The sequence below is a fragment of the Alosa sapidissima genome, chromosome 17 (genome assembly GCF_018492685.1).
Source record: "Alosa sapidissima isolate fAloSap1 chromosome 17, fAloSap1.pri, whole genome shotgun sequence".
NCBI classification, from domain to species: Eukaryota; Metazoa; Chordata; class Actinopteri; order Clupeiformes; family Clupeidae; genus Alosa; species Alosa sapidissima.
The window spans coordinates 16,290,701-16,306,045 of record NC_055973.1 but is presented as its reverse complement, the minus strand read 5'-3'; the positions used below and the strand labels follow the sequence as shown (position 1 = coordinate 16,306,045).

The 15,345-nt window shown below is 40.1% G+C and overlaps 1 protein-coding gene across 5 annotated transcripts in view; it reads left to right on the top strand.

The window, feature by feature from the left end:
* Positions 1–659: 659 nt before the first annotated feature.
* Positions 660–15,345, top strand: part of slc4a2b (solute carrier family 4 member 2b) — a 45,005-nt gene continuing 30,319 nt past the window's right edge. The window contains exons 1-3 of one of the 5 annotated variants that reach the window (XM_042068412.1): positions 660–737; positions 12,007–12,063; positions 13,038–13,174. The gene's annotated coding sequence lies outside the window, so the exon portion shown is untranslated. Of the gene's footprint in view, positions 738–11,885; positions 12,064–13,037; positions 13,179–15,345 lie in introns of those variants that run through there. The other 4 variants (XM_042068411.1, XM_042068410.1, XM_042068416.1 and 1 more) reach the window with 4 other exon arrangements.

The window sequence follows — 15,345 nt, the reverse complement described above, 5'->3', positions numbered from 1 at the left end:
TATCTATCTATCTATCTATCTATCTATCTATCTATGAAACCCATTATTTTCAATGGCTTGCGACTGAACTTTCAAAATATCATGTATGACAACTTTTCCTCAAAATGCCAACAGGGTTATAGAATTTTGAAGTCATGGCCCTGACTAATATAATAGGCCTGTACGGTCAATATCAGAGCCGTTTATACAATTGGCTAAGTGCGACCCCTACTGTTTAAATTCAACCATGCAATTTGATAATGATAGACTATTTAGTTTGCATGTGAAATTGTCTTCATCTTAAACAGAAGTCAAATAAACACAGAATATTAAAGATGTAATTTATCCAGACAATAGGCTATTTTAAAACCCATCACAGATTACCAATATTAATATCAATTTGCCTATCATCAAGGTTAAAAAAAAATCATACAATTAGGCCTAGGGCATGGCACAAATAGGCTATCAGAAACACGTAGCCGTATCAGGCTAAGACTTGGGGGCGTTTTATTTGAACAATTTTACTTTGAAGAGACATGGCATTTGAGAAATTATAATAGCCCAACGTAATTGAATAAAGCTAACCTCTTATGACACTGCGACGCTGTCAATGTTGGACCATAGTCTAACCTACATGTCGAATCAAACACTGGGAATTCTCTGGAGACACTCCGAAATATGTATCTCACTCTCACGCACGCGCACGATGGATTTGATGAGTACGGTTGTAAAGCGGGAGGGGGCACGCACAATATGAGGTAATGTTACCCATGACAATTGTTACTTTATGATTCAGTTAATCAGCAAAAGAAACATTGTATCTTACGCTGAAAGTAGTTAATAATGTTGCCAAATTAATACACGCTGCTTGCCGAGAGACTTTACACCCGACATAACGTTAATAATGTGCGGTGGTGCAGGCGACCATAGGGGCCAAGTTAACGTTATCCCTATTTGTCTTGGTTAAAGTTGATTGATGTTGCCTATGTAGCGTTAGAAAAAAGTCACTTGACATCCTAAATCTGGAAGGAAATAAGATGATAAACGTGTTGGATGAATCCGGTGAAAATGACTGGTCGAAATGAAATGACAGCTTGTTGGAACCTGATATGGGATCTCCGTTTTGTCCACAGGACATGCAATGTATAATTCGTGAGAGTTTGTCGTTCTAACTGACTTGCGAGCACTTTATGTTAGTATGTGTCGTGTTCACATTTTCTCAATGTAAGTCACCGATAAATAGCTAAAGTTGGCTAATGATAATCGCTAACTAGCTGGCCACGTTCTCTCATAGTCAGTAGTCTTCTTCGGTAGCATCCTAGCCTAGCCTACTGCTTGCAGTTTGTGGAGTCACAAGAGCCATGACATAATTTTATCTGCCGTAATGCCTCTGTTCATATCAGTATTATGTTTAGAATTAAGAGGTAAAACTGTCATTTTTCTTAGCCTACTCCTACCATAATAAATCTGAGCTAAGTTGAGCTAGCTGTGATGCATCAATTGGGGGTGTGGTTTAATTGCTGATGAAGCATGGGGAAGCAGAGCTCCATTCATTCCCAAAACAGTCAGGCCCAACTTAATAAGAATTCATAGCATAACAATATCAACATATTGGGAAAAATGAAAGATAATTGAAAAGATGGCATTTATAAATCCAACTCACATGTTTGGCTACAATTGGCCACCTGATTTACACTGCAGTCATTGCTGCAGCTGGAGTAGGCTATGTGGACAGTGTCCACAACTTCTTGAGCAAAATCTGAGATGGTTTTGCATCTGAGACTAATGCCCTGCTGGCTGTTGTCAGACCTGGGAAATCATATTTGAGTATCCACATTAATTGTTCCAGGGGGTTATTTTCCTGGTAAGTGTAGTATCATTTGTGTGAATAAATCAAGAACAATAATTATCTGTAGGCGTACTGTTTATTATCCTTATGAAATTAAACAATTAAGGACAGGTTAATTTCACAGGTCTACAACTGGTGAATCCAGTTGAAGTGATGACAAAATTGCAACTTGAGCAAAGGCTCCAGCAAAGGCTCCAGTTCAGTGCTTTGCACAGACTCGACCTGTTGATCAGTTTGTTCTATGTGCTTAGCTCATACTAAATCTGTCAGGCCATATGACAGGATGGGGTGAGGAAGTTAGTCCTCTTTCAGACAAATTATTTTGTGCACATTTGCACATCTGCTGTCTTTGTGAATTTGGTTTGGTCTTATGTAACACCTTTATGGTGCTGCAAGCCTTAATAATAACTGATTAATTCTGAACAATAATCAAGTAGTTATTTTGGTATATTACTCTTTCCATGAACCCACACTTGTTTGGCTTGCCACAATGTTGTAATTTTTTATAGTATTTTCAGTGTGGCCTGTTCATATCTGCAAGAGTGTCTTGAAGATGTGCCCAGAAATAGCAAAAGTTGGAAACACATGGTCTCCATAAATGCATGGGTGTTTAACTAGTAGTCAAATAAGAATATTCATTAGAGTTTGTCATGTAATACACTAGAAATCATCATGGAAAATTATTGCAGATTCGAGTCTCAGGTGTACAATGGTTGAGTAGGTTGCACATCCTAAATCCAGTGATACCTGCTATCTGCATCAAGGATCCACAAAAATAGTGTAATCCTATAGTGTAAAATGGAGACCATAATCTGGAAGACTGAATCTCTAGATATCCCTACTAGCTTGTATAGTTGAGAGTCCAAGCGTGCCTGGATAGAGGAGGAGTGTGCACAATCAGTCTGGAGCTCAGAGAAAATTTCTATTGTTTGTGTATCGTCCATCCTCATCACTTTTCACTTCAATTATCACTTTCAGTCTCTTGACTGAAAGGCCAATTCTGTGTTGCCGTAGTGCTGATGAGCTCTTCTCTTTGTGCCGTTTGACAGCTGTGCCTGAACTGATGCGTGCATGTGTCGAAAGTATCGTTTGGTCTTAGTGGTTAGCCCAATATTATAGGGTTTTCCCAGGATTGGGCAGTGTTGATGATCTTAACAGAGTCTGTGGGCTGCTGTTTCTATAAAAAATACTCCCATACACACCGGTAGTTGCCTAATAAGTGTAACTTGCTCAGTGGGGTTTTCAGACCATAACATAAGCCAAGTTAACATCCAATTGAGTTGCAAACACAGATGAACACCAAATTAATTGCACAAGATTTCTCTTGAAATTGTGGTTATGCTACAACTCCAATTGGCTATCCTGCTTTGCATTGGGTTGCATTTCCTTCACTCTGCTGATTTCACATGCCTATAGACCCTTTCAAGAGAGTTCCATTCTCAGCATCATAGTTGGCCCCACAAGACTTCCTTTTTAACATTCCATATGTTATCTTAATGCAGAGGAAGTAGATTGGGGCCCAAATAGAATGTTCAAGCATTGTTTTTGTTTTTATTGTTGAAAGGGTCTATTTGCAGTGAAGTTTGAAGCCGTTTTCCTTTGCTCATGAGTATCTCCAACTCCATAAGTTCTAAAGCTTGCTGTTGCTGGACTAATCTACTGTCTTGGAATTTCACTCTCTCCATGTTATCCAGTACCAGCACAGCTGCGTTCACCACTTACTCATCCTTAGTCAGGACCTTCTCTTGTACATAAGGTCCACTGCCAGATTTCAGATGTGCCAACATTTCTTTCCCATACTGTAATATAGCATGTTAGGGTTCACTGCAAAACACTTGTAAGCTTGTAAGTCAACATGTTAAGGGCGTCACTCACGGGACTGTTCTTCACAAAATGAAGAACTGTGAAAAAGTCGAATCAATTTGCTGTCAATTGTTTAGGGTTTTGAGTCATGTGAATTTTGACATTGGAGATTACTAAGTTTAGTTACTTTACATTACTAAGTTCACTCCAAGCATGTCTATAGCAGGTGTAGACAAGGATAGAAATCCTAAAGGTTGTCACTCTCCTTCATGCTTCAATCTTCAGTTTTGATCTTCAGTTCAAATCTGGTATGTGTTGCTGAGAAGTGAGCTTGTCTTGGCTGGCTCACTTCTCAGCAATATCTCAATAAAGTAGAAGTGGGTGTTATGAAGTGTTGTGACACATCACACGCATTATTTCCATCTGTTGAGTGTTTCATCAGCATTTCCTTTTGCTTTTTTTCCTTTACTTTATTATATCTTTACACATGACTTACTTTAGTTCTTTATCAGCTTGGCCAGGCCTTTTCCTGTAGGTAAAATACCTCATGAAGGGATGTGGTATGGTATGTTTATTAAGCACGATAAAATATATATATATATATATATATATATATATATATATATATATAAAATATTTCTGTTCCCCACGCTTTACAATAGGTTTATGCTTTGTGGAAATGCTTTATGATACAAACCCAACAGAATTATGACATTACATTCATGAAAGGAACTATTATTATTATTATTATGTTATTATGTTTCATCTCGGCTTCCCACGTCTCCATACCATTGTTCCCATTGTTTTTAATAGGGAGGAGTGTTAGAGCATGGCCTTTGTTTGCCAAGCATGGATCCAGAGCACGTCTGTAGCTGAGATCTGGGCTCAGTTCTATCAGCTCCTATTGTTGCACTAGACCAATTTTTAGGCTGACCCATGCAATCAATGTAGTGAATAACAGATCATGGACATGCATTTTTTTCTCCCCTGAAAATAGAGGTGAGATTGAAAAGCAATACGGTCGAAGAAGTCAAAACATACATTTTGTGTCTTTGTAATATCCACGTTATTCTTGGTGAATGTTTTCTTTACAATAGTTGTTGAAAAATGTCTGCATTGTGGTCTGTTTGATAATGTCTTTTGTAAACTCGTAGAGAGGAAAGCCAAGTTGGCAGCACATTCATTTCTTTGTGTTTGGATTAGAGGGGAAAAACAGTGATGTTTTGTAGATTATGAAAGGTGATCGTTTGATGCAGAATTTGATTTGAACAAGGATAGCTCTTTTCATTTGAGTTCTTTGATGTAGCCCTGAACACACAGACATATTTGTTCATATACAAAAGTTGAGATCTTGAGGTCATGCACTCAAAAACTGTCTCTCTCAGCAGATTAAGGTAATATCTGAACTTGTTTTCTACAATTCATTTGCTCATTTTCAACTTCTTCTCTATTTCAATGTTTGAATTTCAATTAATAGCACCCAATGGCCTCCTTACACCAAACAACTTTGACAAGATTCGGGAAAGATTTTTGAAAGATTAGAGTCTTTTAAGTAAAGCTTGAATGGGGGGCATAGTTAAAAGACTACAATCTTTCAAGAATCTTTCCCAAATCTTGTCAAAGTTGTTCGGTGTAAGGTGGCCATAAAACGTACCCACAGTTAGAGATTAGACTGAATGCCGAAGCCCTAAACACTTTTTGCTCCCAGAGGTCCCATTTCCACTCTGTTGGCACCCATACCGCTCCATTTCCCTGCAAATATCTTGCCAGCCCAGTGCTTTCTTGATGAAAGTTTGAGATTTCAGGTCTATTGTTTTGTGTTTTATGGAGACTCTGGGTGCTATTGGTCCTTTCTCAGCTCTCTTCCCCTCTCAGTGTTTGGCCTAGTTGGTGTCGTCATGTTACACATCCTTGGGTTATAGCTCCAAGTAAAACATGCTGGGTTGTGAGAAATGTCACCAACCCTTTGTTTAGAAACCCGAGAAGGCCCCAGCTGTAGGCCTAGTTATGTATGCAACTCCCCTTTTGACACAACCTGTTGTTAGCAGCTCCTCATGGTTATAATTGTGGATGTAGGTGAGATGCAATGATAATTTCATTATTGTAGGCCTTGTTGGTATTACTTTACGCTCTTTTTACCTAAACAACCCTCTAACATCCTGAGGGCTGTTTACATTTTTAAAATGAATACAGGCGAAGGGCAGTATCCTACTGAGTCAAGTGACTCTTCTGTATCACATCTCTGCTAGTTTAATATATGAAGCATGCGCATTGACTCTGACCCCATGTATAGCCCATGGGAATGTGAATGGTTTGTTTTTGGCGGTGAGTCTCTGGCTTTGATGAGAGGCATGGGAGCACATGCAGGCTGGGCCAAACAGGATATGGCTGCATACCTATGGGTATGAATGAACAGACGGTCAATTAATTGCAGCAGACCATTCTTGCTGTTGTAACAATTGTCAATTTCATCGGCTTGTGGATTTCCTTCCTTATTTTCTTGTCTGTACACAAAGAGAATCGTTTGAACCAAGCACTCTGAAGATGGCTTGATCTTCACTTTGCAGCTTTCTTAAGGAGGCCTACATGTTGAATCTTCTGTCGTCAATGCTCTTCAGCTGGGCAGGTTGGCATGATGGTCATCTTTTTATTTCTGGAGGGCACAGATCCCCCCCCCAACAGATGCAGTGTATAAGTAAGTATAAGTATATATACTCTTTTGATCCAGTGAGGGAAATTGTGGTCTCTGCATTTATCCCAATCCGTGAATTAGTGAAACACACTCAGCACACAGTGAACACAGTGAGGTGAAGCACATACTAATCCTGTCGCAGTGAGCTGCCTGCAACAACAGCTGCTCAAGGGGTTCGAACCAGCAACCCTCCGGTTACAAGTCTGAAGCGCTAACCAGTAGGCCACGGCTGCCCTGGTGTGCCCTAATGTCCTCTTGTCATACCCCAGCTCCCACTGGCAGCTGTTATTCAGCATGCTGAGATAGAGTGACTCAGCAAACGGCCAGCCCCAAACTTCCAGCTGAACTGATCATTTAACAGGCACAGGAGAAAGACGATAACGATGTGAAATGAGGAAATGAAATGGGCTAATTGAAGACAGAAAGAGACAATTCTTGTGGGCCACTTGTGGCTCTGGAGAAACTCCAATCACAGTAGGTGCATATCTTAGCAAGGGTGTCCAAACATCATCAGACTCGCCAAGTGGCAGGGTCCTGTGAAGCTTGGACACCAGTGCGTGAAACGCTCCAGTTGCTAGTGGCAGTATTTGCTAGACAAGGGATCCCAGCATGAGTCCCGCTTAGTGGCTTTCTGAGGAGAGAAGCAGCCAAGATATTAATACGCATTGCTGCTAAGTCCCCCTGGAGACCTGGGTGTTTGTTATGGCCCTGATAGGCCAGCAGAGTATCTTAGATAGTGAGAGACATACAGCCTACAGAAATGTCCATGTTTCATATCACATACTGATCCACATAATGGAATGATGTAGTGGAATAGTCTACACCACCATGAAGTTGTTTTGTTTTGTTATATAATAACTGTATGTTTTCAGATTCCTCTGAACAGACAGGAGCAGAGCACAATGAAAATCCTTTTTAAAATACTTCTGTCTACAGTAGAATCAATACACCATATCAGGCTTTGGATTCCAATGCATGCCAATAGGGGCCTTTTCTGGATTCTGGATTATGTCTTAGTGTTTTAAGTTTAACAGTCCAGTTTGAATTCAAATGATTTCCAACCAGTAACCAAAAATTCCACAGAAAACCACATGTACAATTTTTTTACTATGATTCCAAACTGGTTGACCTCATAAACAAAGACATGAAATTTTAGGGAAATTGAGTTGGACTCTGCTAAAAGGAATGAAAAGAACCATGCAGTTTCCAGTATAAAACTTGAGTGTTAAAATGTTGAGTACTCATTACCAAAGTGTAGCAACTGTAGTATTTTTGCCTGCATTTTAATAATTTTAATGATTTGACCACCATTGGATTGACCACCAATTCTTTAAAAATCTTTAATAGATTGAAATCACTTGGCGATTTTATACCTACTCAAATGACCCTCAGAAACAAGATTATAGAATGCCACCCATTATTGGGTTCATTCCTTGCTGTTTATTTTTCATTGGCACCAAAGACATGTATAGAAACCAGAAGCCAGTATGATCCAGTTTGCTCACAAAGAGCTCTCACCCAGAACTGTATACCTGTTGTGAATAGGCTGTTTCTGATGGCCAACCACAGCTCACTATGCACCTCTTCTATTCCTGGAATTTTGGCAGAGAGACATACCTCAGGGTTTGAAGCAATGGCCAGTTATAGCATAGTGGGTTTTTACCTCAGGCATACTTCGGACCGTGGCCGTCATGTGACTTCTTGGTTTGTGCTTTTTAAGCTCACTGACACATGCTCACGAGCAGACACTCACTCTCATGCACATGTTGAAATGCTACCAGGCTCACACATCAGATCATAGCATTTTGGCACATAAAAATCTAATATTTTTATAGGATGTGTTCAAAATATGCTTCTGAGAGACTTACTGCCTCATATTTTCATGGTCTTAAACTACAAAAACTTCTGTCAAAATCCCACGTTTGTTGGGGGCGAGTGGCACAGCTGGTTACAGTGCCCATACCATATATGGGTCCAAGTGCCCACGGGGACCCAGTTTCAAGTCTGACCCGGGTCATTTCCCAATACCACCCTGTCTCGCTCTTTCAGTCATTTCCTATTCTCTCACTGTCCTATCAAAAATAAAGGAAAAAAAGCCCCAAAAATATACTATTTTTATTTTTATGCTATACAAAAAAATCTCATGTTGCTGATATTTAATTGGATGGGCAGTTGTTGGGTGAAGATATTTCTCCATCCTTTTATGGACAGTTGTGCGCGTGCAACATGCTCATAGTTGTGTCACATTAGGATTTATTGTAATCAGCTATAGTATGTTTCATATACTGACAAAAATCTGCAGTTGAGATAAGCACTCATTTAGGGTTGGTCCCAGTCAAATGAATGTTTCTTAGGAAGATTAATTCAACCTATTTATTAACATAATACTATTAATTTAAAGGAGGTGATGGGTTTTTCCTGAGGCTAGTAGCCTATTCAGAACTCTAGGCTAGTATTCAGAACAGTGTCTCATTTCCATCTGGCTAATATTCAGATTTGTTTGAGCTATTATTCTATTCACAGAAAGGTTTCAGATCTCACTTTTTTCACAGTTTATGTTGCATTTGCAATTTAAATTAGGGGTACGGTTAACAGTACACAAAAATCACAGTTCTGTGTGTACCTCGGTTTTTATGTCACAGCTCAGTTAATTTTCAGTACAGTAATCCTGTAGGTACTGCAAGACTAATATTCACTGACAATATTGCTGATGCCCAACGGTAATAGTATTTTGAAAAGGTGTCATGTTTTTGACGTTAATAGACTAAACTGACATGGTCCACCACTTAGGGCTGTATTTTGCACACTGGCGCATGGCATAAAACTCATTTTCCACCCGCGCAAAGTTTAATTTGGTATTTTGCACGTTTATTTTTTAAACAATGCGCCCAGGGGTGTGGCAATTAACAACCTAGGGAGTGGCCTGGCGCATTGTCTAAAAATCGCTATTGTACACCTGGTCAGAAGTCTATGGCGAGTTGTTTATATGTTATTTTAAGAGCGCATTGTCAACAGTCATATTGGCAGGTGCACGCACCATCCTTCTATCATTCATGATAGAAAAACATTACAAATTGCACGATTACAATGGGAAACATAATTAGAATAAAGATATTACAAAATACTGTACATCTCATGATGAGTAGTTATTAACCATCATTTGCAAATTGGTAATGATGGTTAAAAGTGATTAGGGGAGAGGCGAGAGACACGTATGGAGCACAGCTGAAGACGCACTGTCACAAGATGCAACTCCTCTGCAGGATAAATGTTGTTTTGTTCAGTCATTTGAGCAATATTTGGGTAAGTGTTGCTTTTTTCAGGCTATGTTTTGGATGGTAACCCATTGTCAGTCAATAGTGAAAGTAACTGATTATAACTGCCTTGTCGTTGACTGACACCTTGGTCAAGTTAGTTTCACTTTGCCAATAAGTTCAAATAATAGACGAGTGCAAATGTGTGAAGGCTATGCTAGGTTTTAGTAAAGCATGGTTTAGTGGAAGGACTATTCCATACGGTCTCGCAAGCAGCCTCCTTCAAAAGCGTCGTTGAATGTCAAAATACCGATGCATTTATTTGACATCGCGCCTTTCGCCATTAAAGGAAATGACCGATGTCATTCTCATTGGTTTAAATGATGTTACGCCCCAAACACACCCATATGACTAATAATGATTTTTTTAATATGACTATTAAAAAACCTAGGAACACCTTGTTGCACCATGCGCTCCACATTTGATTCCACCTCACCTTGAGTTGAGGATTTTTACCTTTCTCCAGTTCATCCAACCATTCTCTGAGTCTGGTGATGCCACTTTTAGCTCCAGCCTAGCATAGATCATTGAATCAGATTAGACCATTAGCATCTCGCTTGCTAGCAGCACGTTTAAAAGTGACTAAGATATTCGGTAATTTTCCTATTTAAAACTTGTCTCCTCTCGAGTTAGAAAGTGGCCAAAGACCAAAGGAAAATGAAATGTGGCGATTTTCTAGGCTGATTTGACGTGGAACTATACTTTCATTCAGGCATAATAATCCAGTCACTAACCAATTCGTCTGCTGCAGCTCAACCTTGTATTGTTGCTGGAAGTTAGCTATACGGGGACTATTTTCAGGTGCTGCATGATAGGAAAATTAACGGAAATCATAGTCACTTTTAAACATGATGCTAGCTGGCAAGATGCTATGGTGCATATAGGGGCCTTTAATATGTTTGTGTTTTGTGAGAAAAAAAACTAAAGTATTACGTTGATATAATCATTCCAACCAATTTCAGTAATTAGTTGTGGCCCCGCCCCCTTTGGCAGTGATTAATACATAAAGCTTGGACACCTGGATTTGGGGATTTTCTGCCTTTCTTCTCTGCAAATCCTCTTAAACTTTGTCAAGTTTGATAGGGACTATCAGTGGACAAACATTTAGATCTCTCCAAAGTTCAATTGGGCTTAATCAAAGTCCTTTTAGGCAAGTCCCTTCACTCGGCAGCCATATTGCAATGCTTTTTGGGCACTCATCGGGCATCCTATTCAGCAGAAATGCGCGTGCGCAAGGCTTCACAACACCAATCTTGCTCCAGCGGCGAGTTCACAACACATGATTGGCACGATGTCTTCACAACACACCATATGATTGACTCAATGTATTCACATCACACCACATGATTGGTTCAATGTATTCACATGTCGACGTTTTGCCGAGGAAGGGGTGGGATATGTGTAGACAACGGCCATATTGACGTTACAAACTAACCCCATGCATTTCTGTGGAGGATTTTTTGAGTGCTGTGTCTCCTTAAGTCTCTGGCTTAATTAGTCTGGTTCTTTCAAGTCACTCCAGCGTCCCTAAGCCACTCCTGTGTTGTCTTAGTCATTGACGGTAATTGTTTGTGATCAGAGAGTGCTTTAGGTTAAGAGTTTCCTCAGTCTAAGGCCAGAGAAGATAGCCCTAGACTAGAGCAGTAGTATTTTCTAGTATTATATGTGATTGAAGCATTGTATGTGATATAGCAATGTTATCCTGTGGTTAACCTCCTTTGCCACATCAGTCTTTGAGCAAGAATGGCATAGAGGGCAGTGTTCCCTTTACCCTCTAGGGGCAGGCTGAGTGTAAGACAGTTGATCTGCAACTCTCCACCTTCAATGTACTGTAAGAGTAGGGACATCAAGTTCATCTTGAATTTCCCCTAGGGATCAATAAAGTATCTATCTATCAAGTCACATAATCTGAGTTGAGGTCGGGATGTGATGTTGCGTGCGCAGAGTTGCTGATAACTTCCTCCTCCACAGTTTGTGGCTTTCAAAGGTGAGGTGGTTAGGTTGACTCATTTAAGCCAAGATAGTCTCGCCAATTTGGATTTTTTAAAAAAGGCATTGAATCAACTCCATTCCAAAATGAAAAATCTTCCACACCTGTGTGTGTGTGTGTGTGTGTGTGTGTGTGTTTGTTTGTGTGTGTGTTCATGTGGGCGTGTGTGTCAGAGCTGAGTCATTATTGAGCTGTCCCCCTGGTCACATGGCCGCGTGTCAGAAGTCTGAGCGGAGGAAACATAATCCAGAGGAGGAAGGATTGAGCCATCAGTCTGCTGTGTGAGCCGCAGAGCCTCTGCCTGAACGAAAATCTCACAAGTCTTCTCACTCGCTTTTCTACCTCTCTCCCTCCCTCTTTCACTGCTATTCCTCCACAGTGTCCTGGCTCAACACTACGATGTCAGTGGTAGCCCCACAGCAGTAAGCACACTAAGGTAAGATGGTCTTTCACTCACTCATACTCTCTCCCATTCTCTATCCATCTCTAAACCCATTTGTTGTTTGTCCAGCTTTTTTGTCTTTCTATCTTTCTTGTATTGTTTGTTCACACTTTTTTTTTTCTTCAGCCCTTATCACGCTTACACTTCAAGGATGAGAAAATAAAAGATTACAGTTTAGTGACTGTTTTCTACTGCTACTTTTGTGTCAGTTGAAAATGAAGTAGAGTGCAGCAAGGACAGGATTGCTCTCTAAAGACACTTTGAGGTTTACAGAGATGTATAGTGCATTGTGTTATTCTCTCACTTTAGACAAGCTGGACATTAAACCTGAAAATAAACCTACACATACTTACAGTAGAAGTGTTTGTTGGAAGGTTTGGTTGGAAGTCATCTCGGGAATAACATTACCTTGCACAAAGGCATGTTCTCAGTTAGCAGCTCCTGAGGGATTTTGATTTGTGTTTTCTTTGATGTCCACTAAGCAAGGGTGTTTCTGCATTACAAGCCAGGCTCATTATAGACTGGGTGGCATCTCTGCTAAGAAGTCTGTGTTATTTAACCAACACTAATTGTTAGAGTTAGCGGGATGGCGGATTACAGAGAAAGGCTTCTTCTCTAGAAACAGATCATATTAAAGGAGCTCTTCTGCTTCTTACTTAGTCAGTAAAAGGAGTGATGCTGCACTGCAGAGATCTGGCAATCAGAGGTTGGAGACATGCGTCCTGTCTTGTGAGTTTGATAAGACAATTAGAACATCCAGCTTTCCCACCGTTCCACTGGAGTTCCACTGCTCCTCTGTAAACACATACACACTCTCTGTCTTTCCCTCTCTGTCTCTGAGTGTCTGTACGGTGGCCTTGAAGGGCCATGCATAATTTCTAAATGTGCGAATGATATAATTATACCAGTGTGAACCTGGATATGAAATCATGTCTGTAATGAAACATTGAGACCTATTTAATTCCTAGTTTCCTGCTGGCCCACATACACAGACACCCGTAAGCGTGTGTCTGCCGACTCTTAAATCAGCTAGGAACTGTCATTCAGTGGTGGTGTGCCTTTCCAGCTGGACAGACGACGACTGAAAACAACATGTTGTAAAGATGTGGGTAAGCTGGATAAAGCTCTTCCCCGTCCATAAAACTTGCAAGGCAAACTAGTACTTGCTTGCAATACTCTGTTATTGTCCTCTTGCTATAAGAAATCTATTCCTCTGTGAGGGTTTGCACATTGTGATTCCGTGTGTATTTCAGGATTGGCATTTACAGTGTCTCTCCAATTTTTACGTCTGGAATAACTTCTTTTGATGTCTATTCAAAATGCAACCCACACACCCCTTTGTATTTGCCAAATGGGAAAGGACATGTCATAAAACTATATCCATGTCTGTAATTTGGCGTCATCTTGAGAGTTGGATAAATAGCAGAAAGCCTTTCCTGAGTACCGTTACAGATTACAAGTAACATGTTTAGTTGCCCGTGCATGCATGTCTAGTTTTTCACTTTCAAGTAATTTAATCATGACCCTTGAGTACTTTCTGTCTGGGGTATTTTCTGAACTAAATTGACACCCACTCTCAGAGGAAGTTCAGAATCTATTGATTCTGTGTCCTTGCCCACATCTTGACCACAACTTCTCAAAGGAAACCTATTTTTAAATCATTAACCTACATGCACTGGTCATTAACACATCTTAAAATCAATCAATCCATTCCTATTTTCAGTGTATGAAATGTAATGTTTAATTTCATGAATCATATAATCATTAAGCAGAATAAGTTTAGTTAATCTATTCACAGGACTGTTATTTAGAATTGCTTGTTATCATTAAACTAGAATACAAACTAGTGATTTTCATGTACAAAAAGGCTAAAGTATGAAAACAATATGGACAGAATGTTCACAGAATGAAGTTGTGTGATTTCAGCAAATCTTAAACCAGTGTACAGAAAATAGTTACCAGTTTGCTGAGACACTACAAAAAAGCGCCTTGCTCATCAGCTGAGAGTGACAAATTACCTAGCTTCCTGCTGCTTTTCATGCATCAGGTCATGTGCTTCTAGCCTAGTTTGGAGAAACATACCTCCTGCCTTTTAACAGTTTCCTTTCTAGTGGTTGTTCCAAAACTGTAATGCTGATTATTTCAGTTGCACAGACAAGCTCATTGTGTTTTTTAGTTACATTGCACATCTAGTTGACCCCCCCCCCCCCCCACACACACACACACACATTCTGTGTGTGTGTTTGGGGAACTTCTGTTGGCCCAATCTATTGTATGGTCCTGGAGAACATCCCTTAAACTTGAGGAAATGTTTGTGTGGATCTGGCATTTCTGCTAACATTGCATCATGATTAACGCTGATTGTTCTCCCTGTAGCAAAGCCCACCAGCACAACAGTAGAAATGTACACACCCCAAGACAGAGGAGGTGCAAGTTTTGCCAGGTATCGGCCAGTGAGGTTGTAGAATGTGACACGGCAAAATATTTTGTAATACATCACGCCCACTATTGAGCTGTCAGAAGAGCAGACATCTGAGAGGTTAGTGCAAAATGTAATAACACTGTTTGACATACTGCATGTATGCAGATATAGTAGGCTTTAAATGTCAGTGTTTTAAGAAGAAAAATAATATTCTTTCTTGTTTTATATCTGTTCTAAAACCCTCCCTGGGAAGTCTTAATCTGCTAGACAGATAAACTGTGCCCCACCACCAAAGTTATTGAAGAAGGTGATTTAGTCAGGTGTAATGGAAACCCAACCATTACGTTTCCAACATACTGTAGAGCTGTGCTTCTCTCGAAACAACATCACAGCACTGCAAAAGCACAGCTGGGGGGGGCGTTTTGTATTTCTTTGTGACCAGTAGGTAGGCAGACTGCATGCAGAGTGGGTGAGGACTTGTGTGGTACAGTGACATCAGATCTGGCTCTCTGGCAGTAGGGCCAGAGGAGTCCTGCTGTGGAGGAGGGTCTGGACGCCTTCTAGCAAACAGGGCCCCATTACTACAGGGTGACATGACTCTGTGTTATTACAGGGCACTCTTGTTTTTTTTGTTCAAATGTATTAAATCACGTTTTAAATTAAATAAATGTTTGATTATTCTCATGCTCTATGCAGCTAAAGCAATGACATGATTAGAGGTCAAACTATCATTATTTGTCAGTTTTTATGTTCCTGCAGTTGAAATTCCTGTATGAGTTTGTGATTCCAGGAGTCTAGCATGTCACTTTTGTAGAAAGTATGCTGTGGTAGACAAGAAGCTTTTAAACCAGTTA